Raw genomic sequence first — 17,159 nt, forward strand, 5'->3', positions numbered from 1 at the left:
GGGCACCCCAAAGGCACACCAAGTCTTCTCTTAGACGTGTGCAGTGCCTGAGGGAGTCCTGACTTACGGGGTCCTCGGGCGTCCGGGCTATGCAACATGTGCCGGACTAATGGGCCGTGAAGATACAAGATGGAAGACTTTCCCTGTGTTCGGATGGGACTCTCCTTGGTGTGGAAGGCAAGCTTAGCGTATGGATATGAAGATTCCTTTCTCTGTAAACCGACTCTGTACAAACCCTGGCCCCCTTTGGTGTCTATATAAACCAGAGGGTTTAGTCCGTAGAGGCAATCATAATCATATAGGCCAGACATCTAGGGTTTAGCCATTATGATCTCGTGGTAGATCAACTCTTGTAACGCCTATACTCATCAAAGTCAATCAAGCAGGACATAGGGTATTACTTCTATCAAGAGGGCCCGAACCTGGGTAAAACATCGTGTCCCCTGTCTCCTGTTACCTTCGATCCTTAGGGGCACAGTTTGGGACCCCCTATCCGAGATCTGCCGGTTTTGACACCGACAGTGGTGCTTTCATTGAGAGTTCCTATGTGGCGTCAACGGAAGGATCGATGGCTCACCTTGTCATCAATGATAGTATCACTTCCCAAGGAGCCCTAATTCCAGGGCAAGCCCTCCAGCTCGGCGACTTCAGTATGGGTGCCCGTCCAGCCATTAAGCCAAAGGCAACCCCCCAAGCCACCGAAAATCCCCTTTGTATCAGCCCCGAATATTCCGACAAGATGGATCCGGCAGATCTATCATCTTTGAACGAGCTGCTAGATCGCATCGCCACCCTGGGAGTCTGAACTGACTATGATCGGATTGGGCTCAAACCCGATCAGAGAGAAATTAAATATCCACCGATCACCCATCAGCTAGCGGTTGTGGAGGAACAGGCTGCAATACTCCTCTCTTATATTGAGAACCAACTATGTTCGGATTTCCGAACCCGGAGAACCAGATACCTGCCCTCGAGAGGACACACCCTGTCCTCCGAACGCAAGATCGGACGTTAAGCCTGAGAATTCCCCGGACACTCCGGAGCCTGGGCCGGTAACCCCAGAAACTCTTCAAACTCCGGATTCCATGACGGGTCAGGGTGCGAATTCGAACCCGCCCACCCACCACAAGCAATATTCTCCAAGAAACTCTAGCCCTTCGGACATATGCGACCTAATGTATGTGCGGCGGCAACCCCGGGATACAGACCATCACTTTTGGGCTAGATTCCTCCTTGTTAAAAACAAGGTAAAAGACTGCTACGACGACGACGCAATTTCAGTATTTCGCAACAACTGTACAGACGAGGGAATCCTTAACACCCTCAATCACCGCCATATCTTGCACTCCACAGATTTGGCACACATAGTACAGAAGTATTGCGCAATGGAAAGCGCCTGGAAAACCCAAACAGCCCACTGGGAACTGCAGGCCTTTAAGCCATCTCCCGGATGGGCAAAAATGTGCACCCTCGCGGGGCACCTAATCACCATGGACAAGAAATTCAAGCCCTTTACAGGACACAAAACTGTCTTCGAAGAATGGCTTGACAGGCCTTGTCAAATACACATGATGCCAGATACCGAACCAACGCATAGCCTACGGGCATGTTGGATACTTTGGCAGGTGGCCAAGAGCGGCGAGGGTATCCTCACCAGCACTACACCAGAAAAGTACTTTTTGGAACACGATCCCGAAGTACTCAGAGTCTTCGAGACCTTCTCATCAAATAATTGGCGCAAACGGGCGCTTCGCGACCTTGCCGAGGTCTACCATGTAGCAGCAATAAACCCTTGGAACGATATGGCAATTACTTTCAATGCCGATGACGAACCAAGATCCCCAGTCCGAGCACCAGCCGCTCTAGTCCTCAACCCAATTGTGGATGGTTTTTGGCTCACTAAAGTGCTAATGGACGGCGACGGACTGAACCTCATCTACGAGGACACGCTCAATAAAATGCAAATGGACAGGAGTCGCATCGAGTAGAGCAACACATCCTTTAGAGGAATCATTCCCAGCAGGGAAGCAAGATGCTTGGGGAAAATTAAGCTGGATGTGGTATTCGGCACACCAAAAAACTATAGGTCCGAAGAGATAATCTTCCAGGTGGCTCCTTTCAACAGCGGATATTATGCCCTATTAGGGCGAGACGCGTTCACACGCTTTCAGGCTATACCTCATTACGGGTATATGAAGCTCAAAATGCCTGGGCCCAATGGTGTTATCACTATTTTCAGCGATCCGGACATAGCACTCCGCGCTGAAAATAAAATCGCATCCCTAGCCCTTGAGGCACTATCCGAAGCCCTAGCGGCCGAGTAACTCACCACACTACGTTCCACAGTGGATAGGGACGACGTAATCCTTGATAAAAGGTCCAAATCCACCTCTTTCAAGCCAGCGGACGAGATAGTCAAATTCCAAGTCCACCCGACGGACCCCAAGAAAACAGCCTCCATTGGGGCACAGCTAGACCCGACGGTCGATGTCGCATTACGCGCATTCTTGCGCGAAAACTGGGATATCTTCGCCTGGCACCCCTTGGATATGCCAGGAATCCCACGCGCGCTGGCCGAACATAGTCTCAACATACTAAAGGGATACAAGCCGGTCAAGCAAACACTCCGGTGATTTTTCGAACCCAAATGACAGGCTATGGGGGAGGAGCTAGCCAAGCTACTCGAAGCCGGGTTCATCAGAGAAATCAAACATCCAGACTAGCTAGCGAACTTGGTCATGGTACCAAAGAAGGATAAATCCTAGCGCCTGTGTGTCGATTTCAAAGACCTTAACAAGGCCTGCCCTAAAGACCCCTTCCCACTACCTCGCATCGACCAGATTATCGACGCGACCGCGAGACACGATTCGCTGTGCTTCCTCGACACATACTCCGGATACCATCAAATCAAGATGCAGGAATCCGACCAAGCCGCAACGGCATTCATCACCCCGTATGGGCCTTTCTGCTTCAACACTATGCCTTTCGGGCTCAAGAACGCCGACGCCACTTACCAGCGCATGATTCAAACATGCCTGGAAAAGCAAATCGGCAAGACTGTGGAGGCATATGTAGATGACGCAGTCATCAAAACAAAGCACGTTGAATCATTAGTGGACGATTTACGCCTCACATTCGACAACCTCCGAACATATGACATAGGGCTCAATTCGGAAAAGTGCGTTTTCGGCGTTCCCGCCAGCAAACTGCTCGGGTTTATTGTCTCCCGTAGAGGAATCATAGCAAACTCAGCCAAAATTCGAGCCCTGTCGCAATTGGCAACACCAACCGACCTCAAACAGGTCCAAAAATTAGCTGTGTGTGTGGCAGCCTTGAGCCGTTTTATCTCCAGACTAGGAGAAAAGGCACTGCCACTGTATCGCCTGCTCTGACGCACCGACCACTTTGCGTGGACGGATGCGGCAACTACCGGACTGGAGGAAATAAAAACTTTGCTAGCAAGCAACCCCATCCTGGCCGCACCAAATGTTGGCGAACCAATGCTGCTTTACATATCGGCAACTCACCAGGTGGTGAGTGGTGTGCTCGTCGTCGAATGAGAAGAGGAGGGACATAAATTCCCACTCCAAAAACCAGTATATTATGTATCGACGGTGCTTACACCATGCAAATCCCGATACCCGCATTATCAGAAGATAGCATATGCGGTCTTTATGGCATCCCGCAAGCTACGGCACTACTTTCAAGAGTGCTCAATCACGGTGGCTTCTGAAGTACCACTCAATGATATTATAAACAACCGGGATGCCACCAGCAGGATTGCCAATGGGCCATCGAGCTCCTACCGTTTGAAATAATGTACAAACCACACCGAGCCATTAAATATTAGGTGTTGGCTGACTTCATCGCTGAATGGACAGAGGCCGAACTCCCTAGAGAGTACGGCACGTATTCCAATTGGGTGATGCACTTTGACGGCTCTAAAATGTTAGCCGGACTGGGGGCTGGTGTCGTCTTGACATCCCCCACAGGAGACAATGTTTGTTACGTGCTCCAAATACTGTATACAGACTCTAACAATGCAGACGAATACAAGGCCCTATTGCATGGCCTCCGGATGGATGTCTCCATGGGCATACAACGCCTTGAGGTGCGCGGGGATTCCAACCTTGCAATATCCCAAATAAATGGAGACTTTGATGCAAAATATCTGAAGATGGCGCCTTACCGCAACGTCGTACTCCAAATATCAGCTCGGTTCGAGGGTCTCGAGTTTCATCACGTGGCTCTAGAGAGTAATCAAGTCGCGGACATCCTTGCTCGCATGGGCGCTAAACGCGACCCCGTCCCACCTAACACCTTTGTGGAAAGGCTCTTCAAGCTATCCGTGGTGTGGCAGGACGAGAACGGGAGCACCGACCCGGAGCCGATCATACCCCCGATTCCGAACACAGTCCCGATATCATCGGGGGCTCGGGCACAGAAATAACACCATCGGCCCACGAAATTATGGCTATAATTGCCCCATGGACCGAGCCTTTCCTTGCCTACCTCACTAGGAATGAGCTCCCTGAGGATCAGACTGAGGCCCATCACATCGTTCGACGTTCGAATGCCTACAAAGTTCATGAAGGAGAAATATACAAGAAAAGCACTACCGGGGTCCTTCAACGATGTATCTCCGTAGACGAGGGACGACAGCTCTTGACTGAAATACACGCTAGTCTTGGCGGCCATCATGTCGTAGCTCGGGCCCTTGTAAGTAAAGCCTTCCGCATGGGTTTCTTTTGGCCCACAGCCCGGGCAGATGCACAAGACCTCGTGCAGCGCTGCGTCGGATGCCAGCTTTTCGCTAACCAAAGCCATATGCCGCCTACTGCTCTTCGAACAATCCCCATTACTTGGCCCTTTGCGGTCTGGGGGCTTGATATGGTCGGACCTCTTAAAGGGGGAAGCCATAAGAAGAAATACTTGTTGGTAATGCTCGACAAGTTCACTAAGTGGATAGAAGCCAAACCAGTTAAAACGGCTGAAGCCGAACCGGTGATAGACTACATATTCGGCGTCGTACACTGTTACGGTGTCCCGCATAGTATTAGTTCTGACAACGGCTCTAACTTTACAGCCGACAAGGTGAAAACTTGGTGCGCCAACTTGGGCATCAAGCTTGATTACGCCTCCGTATACCACCCTCAGACAAACGGTTAGGTCAAACGGGCTAATGGCATGATAATGAGTGGCATTAAACCCAGATTAGTACGATCTCCGCAAGAATCAGACAAACACTGGGTCGAGGAACTCGATTCCGTACTCTAGGGGCTGCGGACCATGCCCGATCGCATGACCGGATATACACCCTTTTTCATGGTGTATGATGTGGAGGCAGTCTTGCCTTGCGACATTATTCGTTACTCACCTCGAGTGCGCATGTATGAAGAGAGAGAAGATGAGCTCGATCGGCTGGACGGCCTGGAGGAGGAGTGCGATGTCATGAAGGCCCGTTCCGCATTCTATCAACAGCAGGCTCAGCGATACCAAAGCAGAGAAGTACAGGCAAAGACCTACAATGTCAGTGAACTAGTTTTACGCCTACCAGAAAAGAAAAAGGACAAGATCAAGCCCAAATGGGAAGGTCCCATCATTATAGATGAAGTTCTCCTGGAGGAGCCTATCGTCTTCGCAATGCTTCGGACAATCGCTTGGAGCCAAACCCATGGAATGCTGCAAGGCTTCGAAGATTCTACGCCTAAGTCCGCACATATACCTTTTTCTCGTTCTCTCTTTTCTCCCTTTTATAATTTTCCCTTTTTTGCCTCGTTTCTATACGAATTCTAGCTCGTGTTCGGATAAACCGCACACCTGAAGGGTAGACATCCTCAAATGTACATACCCCACAATACCTGGGGGCTTCTTCTCACAAGAAGCTTATTCTTGTTATTATTTTTCGAGCATCAAGCTCACCGTATATATGTGTCATCTATCCATATATGTCTTTTCTTCACCATTATATGCACCTTTATGACTTAAGTTTTTTCCAAGCTGGGTTGCCTGGCTCCTGTGCTTATGCCCTACGTTCCCGTTTGTTCGGCTAGGGCATAAAGGGAGCACCTCTGCGATTGTTACAGTCGGGTCATCCGGACATGTACCTCAGACGGGTGAAGCCGAAAGCTAGCGTTCTTAATAGAATGATTGGTCGGTGAGCAAAAGAAGAACTACCCTCGTGGCACTACCAACCCCCAGAGTATAAGCGCGTACTGTGATTTTTTAGCATCACAGCTTCGGTATGCACAAAGTACTGCATACTAGCCCAGGGAAAGGAACCCATAACGGAACTATTCTCTCTGAAAGATGTTTCTTACAATCCAATGTAATATAATATAACTCCCCGAATACAACTTGACTGTTCAAGCAACGATGACCGGAATGCCTAGTTTCCGAACATAATTTGGTGTTTACTTATGGTATAGTATTCGGAAACACTCCTAACCTAGGGTTTTTGGAGGTCGAAGCAAAAAGTCTTCCATGACAATCATTTTACAAATTCGGCTGGAGACAAGTTTGTTGACAAAAGTACATTGCGACTTAGACTCAAAAACTTCTTCCTCTAGACCCTCTAACAGGCTGTCTAGTTTACAATCTTGTTGGGAGAACTTGGCAGCCACCTTCACTTGGTTGTACACCAGGCTGACCGGAATTTCCTGTCCGTCGGATCCTCGAGGTCCGACCCGGGCCATATGATTGGGATCAAGTCCGGTGTACCGCGTATTTACCATGGCCCAGGCTTCCCGAGCACCTTCTCGGCATGCCGATATCTTCCATAGCCCAAAACGGCGCCGACCTCCCATGAATAAATTCAGGAGGTCCTCCATACTTCCTGGAGGAGAATCGGCTGGCCATAAAACCTTAGCAGTGTTCCTCATTGCCTTCCATGCTCGCTCATGCACCTTCGACAGCTCTTGTAGCAGGTCGCCCTGAAATCCGGACACCTCTTCTTCGGGCCGCCCAGTCAACACACCTACAGACATAAACTTGTTAGGATTCGCATCAGCGAACTATAGGGACAATAAGTTAAAGGCATACTGAATATGCCGCCTCTCAGCTTTTTGTTCTCCTTCAAGGCGTCCGCTAGTTGGGCTCACACATCTTTCAGCTCCTCGTTGAGCTGGGTGTTGGCATCCTGCAGCTTGTTCTTCTCGTCCCTGGTCCGTGTCAGTACATGATGACCAGTGGCCTCTTGCCTTTCGGCATGTTCTTTGTCCGCCTGCGCGGCTTTTAGTTTCTCTTCCAGATGCGCCACCGATCCTGCCATTATAAAACGCAACGGTGTTCATTTGCATAAACATGACTGGAACATGATTATTTTTTCGGACAAAAGGAAACATTACCAGTCGGTGCTTTCTTGGACTTTTCCAGTTCGGCAGTAACAACAGTCGGCTGGGTCCGACACTGCTCCAACTCCCGAGATAGCATGTTGTTCTTCTCCGTAAGTATTTGGTTATACATCGATCCTTAAAATCAGTTGCTTCAACTGTTTTCAAGTCTCGGGGGCTACTGGTATATGGCTATTTAATCTACACAAAATGGTCTTACCCACATATCCTTTGAAAGCTGGCGAGTGGCCCCAGCAAGCCCATCTCGAGCAGCTCGGATATATGCATCCGCCGAACTGAAGGCATTGAATGCCTCTTCAGTAAAATTAGGATCGCGCATAGCTGCCCTCCGGCGCCGGTGGTTCATGGCACTCTCCACCTCGGAGTTGGTAACAGATACATTATCCAAATCATTGGAGAGGAACAATCCGGCATGGCACCCATATCAACTCTTGCCCTAGGGGCAGGGTCCGGGGTCGGATTGATGGGCGTATGTCCGGCGAGGTCTCCGGATATAGTCCGGTGAGTGCTCTTCCTAGAATATGGGGAGGAGAAAAATGTCACAGTTCGGCATGTTTGCTGCAGGGCGTATCAAAAGTTGTACCTTTTGATGAAGGTCGGAACTTGGAAGAATCGCTGTCCGCCTTTCTTTTTGAAGATCCGCCTTGTGTCGGCGTACCCTTCTTAAGGGACGATCCCGATGCGGCGTGGCGAGATGAGCGCCGCCCCTTTTTGCAAAACACAAGACATTGCATTGGGTGAAGCGCAGTGGGAAAACTCTTTTTGAGGAGACATCTTCAGGGTACTTACGTGGGAGGAGGGGAGAAGGCCGGGGTAATCGGCTATAGTGGCCACTTCCGTGCCATCATAACTCGCTTGATAGAAAACCCCCTCTTTGAGCTCTACGGATATATCCGGATCCTCTTCGTATTCGGGATCCAGGTCCCGATTATGGTCCTCCGGCTGCGGGGCGGGGCTATAGATCTCTGCGACAACTTTCCTCCATTCCTGTCAAGACATGGTGGGGTTAAGTTCAGCTGGGTACGACTCAGGAGGAGTACTAAGTAAAATTACTGAGCGAAGGCTTACCTAGCTAGGAGGATTGTACATGGAAAAGCCATCTCGGCACTTAAGGCAAGTGAATTCGTCTTTCTCCCCCTTAAAAAGATAGGCCAGCATGGCAGCCAAGGCGGCGAAGTTGTCCAGACCCTTACGTCTGCATCGTGATGCGTCGTCTTCTCCGTTGTAGTGCCACATGGGGAGTCCTCTGGATTGGAGTGGATAAACTCCCCGCGTTATTGAAATCGCCATTACCTCAACAATGGACAATCCGGATTGGGCGAGTGTCTTTATCTTGTCCATTAGCATCTGTACCTCTGCACTATCTTCCTCCTCGAGGCTTCGGGGGCGCCAGCTGTGGCGCTTCTTTAACGGAGCATTGGAAAATGCGGGTAGGCCTCGTCGGATTGGGTCAAATAGTACGACATCTTCAATATAAAACCACTCCGAGGGCCACTCGTCGGATGCCTTCTTTGGAGTGCCGGATACGTATCCTGTCCCGGCTATGCGCCACACTTCGGGGCCGCCCACCTCGAATATGGATCCCTTTTGGGAGCGAGGGACGAGGCAGAAAGGTTGGATGCCATAGTACTCCAGGAGACCTCGGAGGAAAGGATGGATTGGAAATCCGACGCCTCTTAATAAGAAGGAAACGAAGCACACTCGCTCCCCTTCTGAAGGATTGGGGAAATTTTTCGCCAAGGCTTCGCCAGTAAAAGAGGTTAATCCCGCCCGAACGGGGACTAGATCCGCGGGGGGGAGATATCCCTGCATCTGGAGCTTGGTCAGCTGGGCATGGGATACAGAATAGCTCTCCCAATCTCCTTATTGCGGACCGTGGGGGCGGGAAGAAGAACTAGGAGCGCTGGCCATGTTTGTGTGGTTTCTTGTGACAAGCTCTAAGGATTTTCCAACTTGTGTTGAATGGCATCTGAGATTCAATCTCCTTAAATAGATGCTTTCCTTACACGGCCCGGGTGTTATGTGTAAAAATGCTTGGACCCTTTGTATTCGTCTGACACGTGGAAGCTGGAGCGGCGATGGCGCAGAAGCCGAAGGATATAACATTTAATGTAAAGCCGAAGATCGAGGACCGAATATGTAAATCCGAATACAGTCCTTTGGTTCAGACGCTTGGAGATCAGCGGACGAGGAACCCGCCTTGCAATGCCGAAGACAATTTGTGCGCCGGACACGTCGTCGTTGAAGACTGGTTCGGGGGCTACTGAGGGAGTCCTGGATTACGGGGTCCTTGGGCGTCCGGGCTATGCAACATGGGCCGAACTAATGGGTCGTGAAGATACAAGAAGGAAGACTTTCCTGGTGTCCGGATGGGACTCTCCTTGGCGTGGAAGGAAAGCTTAGCCTACGGATATGAAGATTCCTTTCTCTGTAAACCGACCCTGTACAAACCCTAGCCCCCTCCGGTGTCTATATAAATCGGAGGGTTTAGTCTGTAGAGGCAATCATAATCATATAGGCTATACATTTAGGGTTTAGCCATTACGATCTCATGGTAGATCAACTCTTGTAACCCCTATACTCATCAAAGTCAATCAAGCAGGACGTAGGGTATTACCTCTATCAAGAGGGCCTGAATCTGGGTAAAACATCATGTCCCCTGACTCCTGTTACCTTCGATCCTTAGACGCACAGTTCGGGACCCCCTACCTGAGATCTGCCGGTTTTGACACCGACAGTGCCCCCCTCCACAGTTACACACCTCGGTCATATCGTCGTAGTGCTTAGGCGAAGCCCTGCGCCGGTAACTTCATCATCACCGTCGCCATGCCGTCGTGCTGACGGAACTCTGCCTCGTCCTCAACTGGATCAAGAGCTCGAGGGACGTCATCGTGTTGAACGTGTGCTGAACACGGAGGTGCCATATGTTCGGTGCTTGGATTGGTTGGATCACGAAGAGGTTCAACTACATCAACCGCGTTACTAAATGCTTCCGCTATCGGTCTACGAGGGTACGTAGACACACTCTCCCCTCTCGTTGCTATGCATCTCCTAGATAGATCTTGCGTGATCGTAGGAATTTTTTTGAAATACTGCATTCCCCAACAATGTTTTCTATCCTCATGATGCTGAGTAGATCCTAAAGATGCGTATTCAGTCTTCAGGGGATGATGATTTTGTTGCATGGCACTTTGAAAAGAATGGGTTGTTTTCTGTTCGAAGCGCGTACAAACTGGCGATGAATCTTAAGGATCGCAACGAATATCTGGGCCAATCCAGTGGTGCTGTGGATGGGGAGAGACGGCTTTGGGATATTATTTGGAAGGCGAATGTCCCACAAAAGATCGGGATTTTTGCCTGGCGAGCGGCTTCAAATAGTTTGGCGGTTCAGGTAAACAGAGTTTCTCATCACCAAACTGACTGTGCTATCTGCTCTATCTGTGGTATTGAGGACTAAAATATTTATCATGCTCTTGTGATGTGTCTGAAGGCTCGTGCTCTTCGTTTTGCTATGAGGGATGTATGGAATATTCCAGAAGAAAAGATCTTTAAATTCTTAGGTCCAGATTGGCTCCTTGTTATTCTGGATCAACTGAATTCTCTTGTCTATGAGCAAGTTTTATTCATTTTCTGAAGAGCTTGGCACTTAAGGAATGATCTTATTTTTCATAAAGGGAGGGAATCTGTCTGTTCTGCTGCTTTGTTTCTGGAAAGCTAGGCATCTTACACTTCCTGTCATTCCAAGAAACAGTCGGATTTGAGCAAGAAAGGTAAGACGGTAGTGGATGTTCAAGAGGCCGTCGATATTTCAGAAAGGAATCGAGGGACTTGGCAGTCTCCTTCGTCCGAGGTCTTTAGGATTAGCGTTCACACCAGCTTCGTGGAGAGCATGAGTGCTGCCGGTGTGGGGGTTATTGCCAGGGACCATACGGGCCAAGTCATCCTTTCTTCTTGGGATTTTATTGGGTCGTGCATGTGTGTAGATGAAGCGGAGGTTCGTGTGTGCCTTGCCGGGCTCTATGTCGGTATCAGTCTCAATAAACCCATTACTGTAGAATATGGTAGCTCTTTTGTGGTCTCCCTTCTTGCAAATGATTTTCTTGATAGGTCCCCTTTTGTTGATCGCAAGAGGGAAGCAAGAAGCATTATGAAGCTTGCAAATAATTTCAAGATCGTCAAGATCAATTGCCAGGCAAACATGGCGGCGCATGAGATTGCCAAGTTTAGTTTTGACAATAAGTCGGACGGTCTTCTTTATTACAGTGTTTTGCCCTGCGTGGTGTATTCTGTAATGAATGATTGTAAGAATTTTTAAAGCTGATTAATATATGGAGTTGTTTTTCAAAAGAAAACGTCAATGCTCGCATCAGGCTAAAAATACCCTCGTTTGATTTGCTTTTTACGTCTGCGATCGACGGATATTTCCTAACCTCGTTTGCTTTCTAATTTTTATTAATTATCTTTGAAGCTCCTTAACCAATTATTTTTTTGTAGTGATCCATGTTTTCTTTTCTTTTATTTTCTCGGTTGGGCCCATTCGTATACCGTGTCGATTCTTTTTGTGTGTGTGTGTGTTATTTTTGTAGGGACTTTGGACCTTATGTAGATACGTGTACGGTATGGTGTCAATCGTATAATGACCCGCACATGCCGCTTGGTTCTTTGATTCGACGTGTTTCAACTATAGTGTCCGGAAATGTTTTTCACCTTAAACCTCGCTTAAATAGAAGTTGTTTAGCTTCTCGCCTTAAGTGTGATGTCTCTTTTTAATTAGGCACCTAGGAGCTACACAATTGTGTTTTCTTTCATGTATATTTTATTCAAATATAAGAGTAGACCACTTGATGTCTCTTTTTAATTAGGCACCTAGGAGCTACACAATTGTGTTTTCTTTCATGTATATTTTATTCAAATATAAGAGTAGACCACTCTTGGACTTAGTTTACCGCCTTAAGCACAGTGCTTAGGTAGACGAACCAATCTCAATGAGGCAAATATTTTCATCACTTGTGAGCTAACCCTTTGTGCTAAAAATATAAAGAAAACTCCAAACGTACAAAAATATTTTGTTTTCTTTTTTTTTTGTTCAAGCAGGTTCTATCGGAAGGCAGCACCCGGACCATATCAAGAAAAAAACATTGAACCAAGGTCCATGTCCATTAAAGGAGAGGTCATCTGCGCCTCACCAAAAAGTGTCTAACCCTTATTTACTCCTAAGCTTAGGGAGGTAACCACTTTTCATGCAGGTGCCCCTAGAGGGGGTCGGAATGTGTCGAGGGCCATGCCGGTGGCTTGGCAGGACATTGTCATGAATACTCAACCCTTGAGGATGTTAGTGTGGAATGTTCGCGGGCTAAACGCACCTGCCCGGCGGAACACAGTTTACCAGGTGGTCACGGCAGCCAGCTCGGCCATAGTGTGTCTTCAAGAGACAAAGTTGCATGATGTATCCGTTAATGTTGTACGATAATGCCTCGGTGCTAAATTTGAGAAGTTTTTCTATTTGCCTGCGTTAGGAACGCGTGGAGGGATTTGGGTGGCCTGGGATGCCACTTTGGTTCAACTCTCTAACCCGCACTTTACCAATCATACACTAACGGCGCTAGCCAAATGTCCAAAGGATGAGCAACCTTGGTGGCTCACGTGTGTGTATGGCCCGCACGAGGAGTCTGACAAGGTGGAGTTTCTCCAGGACTTGGTGGATATTAGAGACTTGCACGCTGGGCCTTGGCTTATGGTCGGGGATTTCAACCTCATTGCTTGTGAGGAGGACAAGAATAATGCCATGATCAATCGCAGGATGTTGGGAAGGTTTCGTTCTAAGCTCAACTCCCTCGAACTGAAGGAGATATACTTGAATGGAAGAAGATACACGTGGTCGAATGAAAGGAGAGTTGCCACCTTGGAGAAAATCGATCACGTGTTCGTGTCGAATGAGTGGGATCTGGCGTACCCAACCTGCTTTCTATCGGCCTTGGGTACGGCGATTTCCGACCACTGTCCGTTGGTGCTTGACATGAATGTCTGTATCAGTACGAAAAGCCGGTTCAAGTTTGAGTCATTTTGGACTAGAGCGGAAGGGTTTATGGATGTGGTTAAACTTGCTTGGAGCTCAACACCGGAGGCTTCAAACGATTATCTCACGCTACAAAGCAAGCTAAAAGCTACTACGATGAGTCTCCAAAGGTGGAGTGACAGGTGGATCGGGAACGTGAAGCTGCAAATAGCTATTGCTCTCGAGGTTATCAAGCAGCTTGACACAGCCATGGAAGGAAGAGCCCTATCTGATATTGAGTGGGAGCTGAGGAAGTGCCTGAAGAGGAAGCTGCTTGGATTGAGTTCCTTGGAGAGGACTATTGCGAGGCAAAGGTCTTGGTTACTACAACTGCGCGAAGGGGACGGCAACACTAGACTCTTTCATCAACAGGCCAGCCACCGGCAATGGAAGAATGCCATGCGAGTGGTGAAGCACAACGGAAACCTATATGTTGGGCAGGAGGAAGTTGCGTCAGTAGTTGATGCATACTTTGGTGCGGCATTTGGCACCTCGGAGCCTAGGAATCATACTATCAACCTGGGTATTCTTGGGCTACCGCACCTTGACTTATTGCATCTAGAGCAACCATTTACAGCTGATGAAGTGGAGAAGGTAATCAAGAACATGCCACTAGACAAGGCCCCGGGACCGGACGGGTTTACCGGCAGGTTCTATGCAACATGTTGGTGCATTATTAAGGAGGACTTCATGAAGGCAATGGATTGTTTCTATAAAGGAGACATGAGGGGTTTAGCCGCCATCAATAAATCTCTTGTCTCCCTTTTGCCGAAGAAGGAAGGAGCACTGGAGGTGGGGGACTTTCGGTCAATAACCCTTGTGCACGGGGCTATCAAGATATTTGAGAAAGTGCTCGCTTGTAGATTGGTGGAGGAGCTGCCCAAGATAGTTGGTAATCACCAGAGCGCATTTGTGAAAGGCAGATCTTTGCATGATAACTTCATGTTTGTGCAGAGCATGGCGCAGAGACTGCACGCTCTGAAGAGCTCATTTGTTCTGCTCAAGCTTGACATCTCAAAAGCCTTCGACTCAGTAAAGTGGTTGTTCCTCCTTGAGGTGTTGCAACACATGGGCTTTGGACCGAGGTGGAGATCATGGATATGTGGGATCCTTGCAACATCAACAACTAAGATCATGGTCAATGGCGACCCGGGTGACATGATCTACAACTATAAAGGGCTACGGCAGGGTGACCCCATCTCACCAATGTTATTCATCCTAACTATGGAGCCCCTACAAAAGATGTTCGAGGTGGCTATGAGTCGAAGCGTTCTATCACCACTAGCGCGAGAAGGGACGAGGAAGCATTTGTCCATTTTTGCGGATGACATAGTATTGTTCGTCAAGCCTAATCCGCTCGATCTTCAAGTCTGCAAGTGCTTATTTGAGCTGTTTGGAGTGGCAGTCGGGCTGAGAATAAACTTACGCAAGTCTGCAGCCCTACCTATCAGGTGCTCTGAGGATGAGAGATCTATGGCCTGTAGCGAGCTCGAGTGTCCCTTGGGATCATTCCCGATCAAGTACCTTGGGCTACCGCTATCGTTAAGGAAGCAATCTGCAACGCAACTTCAGTACTTGGTGGATCATATGGCCAATAGACTTCCAAAGTGGAAGGCAGCACTAATGCCAAAGAGTGGCCGGCTAATATTGGTTCACTCCGTGCTTTGCGCCATGCCAATCCACGCTATTTTGGCGCTAGATCTCCCGATGAAAACTATCGCAGCTATGAACAAGATCTGTCGAGGTTTCTTGTGGCGTAGGAGAGCGGAAGCAAATGGTGGCAACTGTGCGGTTGCATGGGACATGGTTTGCTCGCCCAAGTGGTCAGGTGGCTTGGGGCTACCGAATCTACGCTGGATGAACGTTGCCATGCAGGCTCGTTGGCCGTGGCTACAAAAGACGGATGAGACAAGACCGTGGAGTGAATTTCGAATAAAAGTCGCGGATGATGCAAGGCTTCTGTGCCAGGCAGCTATGAGGAGTATAGCGCGGTCGGGTCGCACAACACTTTTTTGGAAAGAAAGATGGTTAGATGGCCGGAGAGTCCAGAAGATTGCACCGCGTGTGTATGACTTGGTTCCCCCTAGAGTACGGAGGACAAGATTGATTTGCTCGGCCATGGAGAGTGGAACTTGGGCTATGGATTTCGCCCCAAGCTTTGGCCTGGATACTCCGCACGAATTCCTCACGCTCTGGCAAGTGGTTGGTACGTGGGAGCCAGCCGAGAATGATGTGCAGGATGAGATTAAGTGGTCATGGGAGGCAAATGGCCGGTTCTTAGTGAAATCAGCGTATGCGGCTAGATTTTGGGGAAGAGAGGTAATCCCAACGGTAGGCTTGACATGGAAATCGCGTGCTCCATTGCAATGCAAATTTTTTACTTGGTTGGCCATGAAAGACAGATGTTGGACCTCGGACCGTCTTGCATGGAGAGGCCTACCACATCAAGCCGCATGCCCTTTCTGTGATCAAGAGGAGGAAACGATCAATCATCTTATGCTCACGTGTGTCTTCACTAGGAATGCAATAGTTTTTGAGGGGGCGCGACCGTCGGTCTTCCTGTTGCTAACAAAGTTTTGTAATGAGGGCTTAGTTTGGCTATCGGTTGGGTTACTAAAAGGGAATGCAACTCCCTTCTTCCGTAGGGTAGAGAGGTGGGTGAGTGGTGAGGATTAGCTTGTACTAATAACCATGTAAATTATAGTGGAGGCACTCTTTGCCTTATCTTCTTTAATATATGATATGCACACTCGTTCATATTCGAGAGAGAAAAAACCACTTTTCATACTATCTTTTAATAGCTGCACTTCCTCTTCATTTTGGTGATTTTCGTGTTTTGTATCGCAAAGTTGTCATTGTTTATGGTGTACCGTGTACGTGCACACTGTAACGTGCGGACCTATTTCGGTCACGATCATACGATAGCATGATGACAAAAAGAAGAGTTTATTCTAACCTTAAAAAGAGTTTATTCTAAAAAAAAGAGTTTTTATGGGCGACACAAAGTGGAGATTGATGGAGTCAAGGAGGGAAACACTTTGGCTTCACCGACCGGGAGATTTTAAGCTCCGTCGGCAACCGCGGATTTAAACGGTCCACTGCGTAGGACCAAGCTAGACACCAGACAGGCTTCTTCTTCTTTTCCTTGACGTCAGACAGGCTAAAAAAAGCGTGAGAGACTATTTGACGTGGACTCGTCGTTCCGCGGCAGCCTCGCGGGGCACGTTTTGGGGTGCTTGTCGTCGTTGCGTACCAGCTCTCCAGTCTTGTCCCAGGACCCGGAGAAAGATTGTTTTTTTCTTCTGAGTTGGAGAGTTTTCCTTTTTGACGGTAGAGAAAAGAAAAACGGCCACGTGATGCCACGAACAATTTTTAAAAACAAATTGTATACGGGAGCACGTACGCTGGTTGCGTGGTCGGCTGTACCTGTCCGAACTGGAGTGCGCCATTTGGACCACATGTCTGCGAGCGGGGCAGCGGGCGTCGGGTCCCGCGGGGGTCGACTCAACGAATGCGAGCCGTGGGTTCCTGATAGTATCCATCTTTTGATTTTGCTACCCAAAAGTGATGGTAAATCACGACAGGCTCCATCTCTGCGTACGCGTGAAGAAACAACCCGCAAGATTATTATTTTTTTGGTTTTTGCGTGAGAGAACACTTGTTGTATGACTCAACCAAAGTGGTGTTTTGTTAGGAAAAACTTGCGATCTACTTCCTCCGTCCGGAAATACTTGTCATCAAAATGAATAAAG

Source organism: Triticum urartu, chromosome 7A (assembly GCF_056163025.1).
Source record: "Triticum urartu cultivar PI428250 chromosome 7A, HENAU_Tu73, whole genome shotgun sequence".
Lineage (NCBI taxonomy): Eukaryota > Viridiplantae > Streptophyta > Magnoliopsida > Poales > Poaceae > Triticum > Triticum urartu.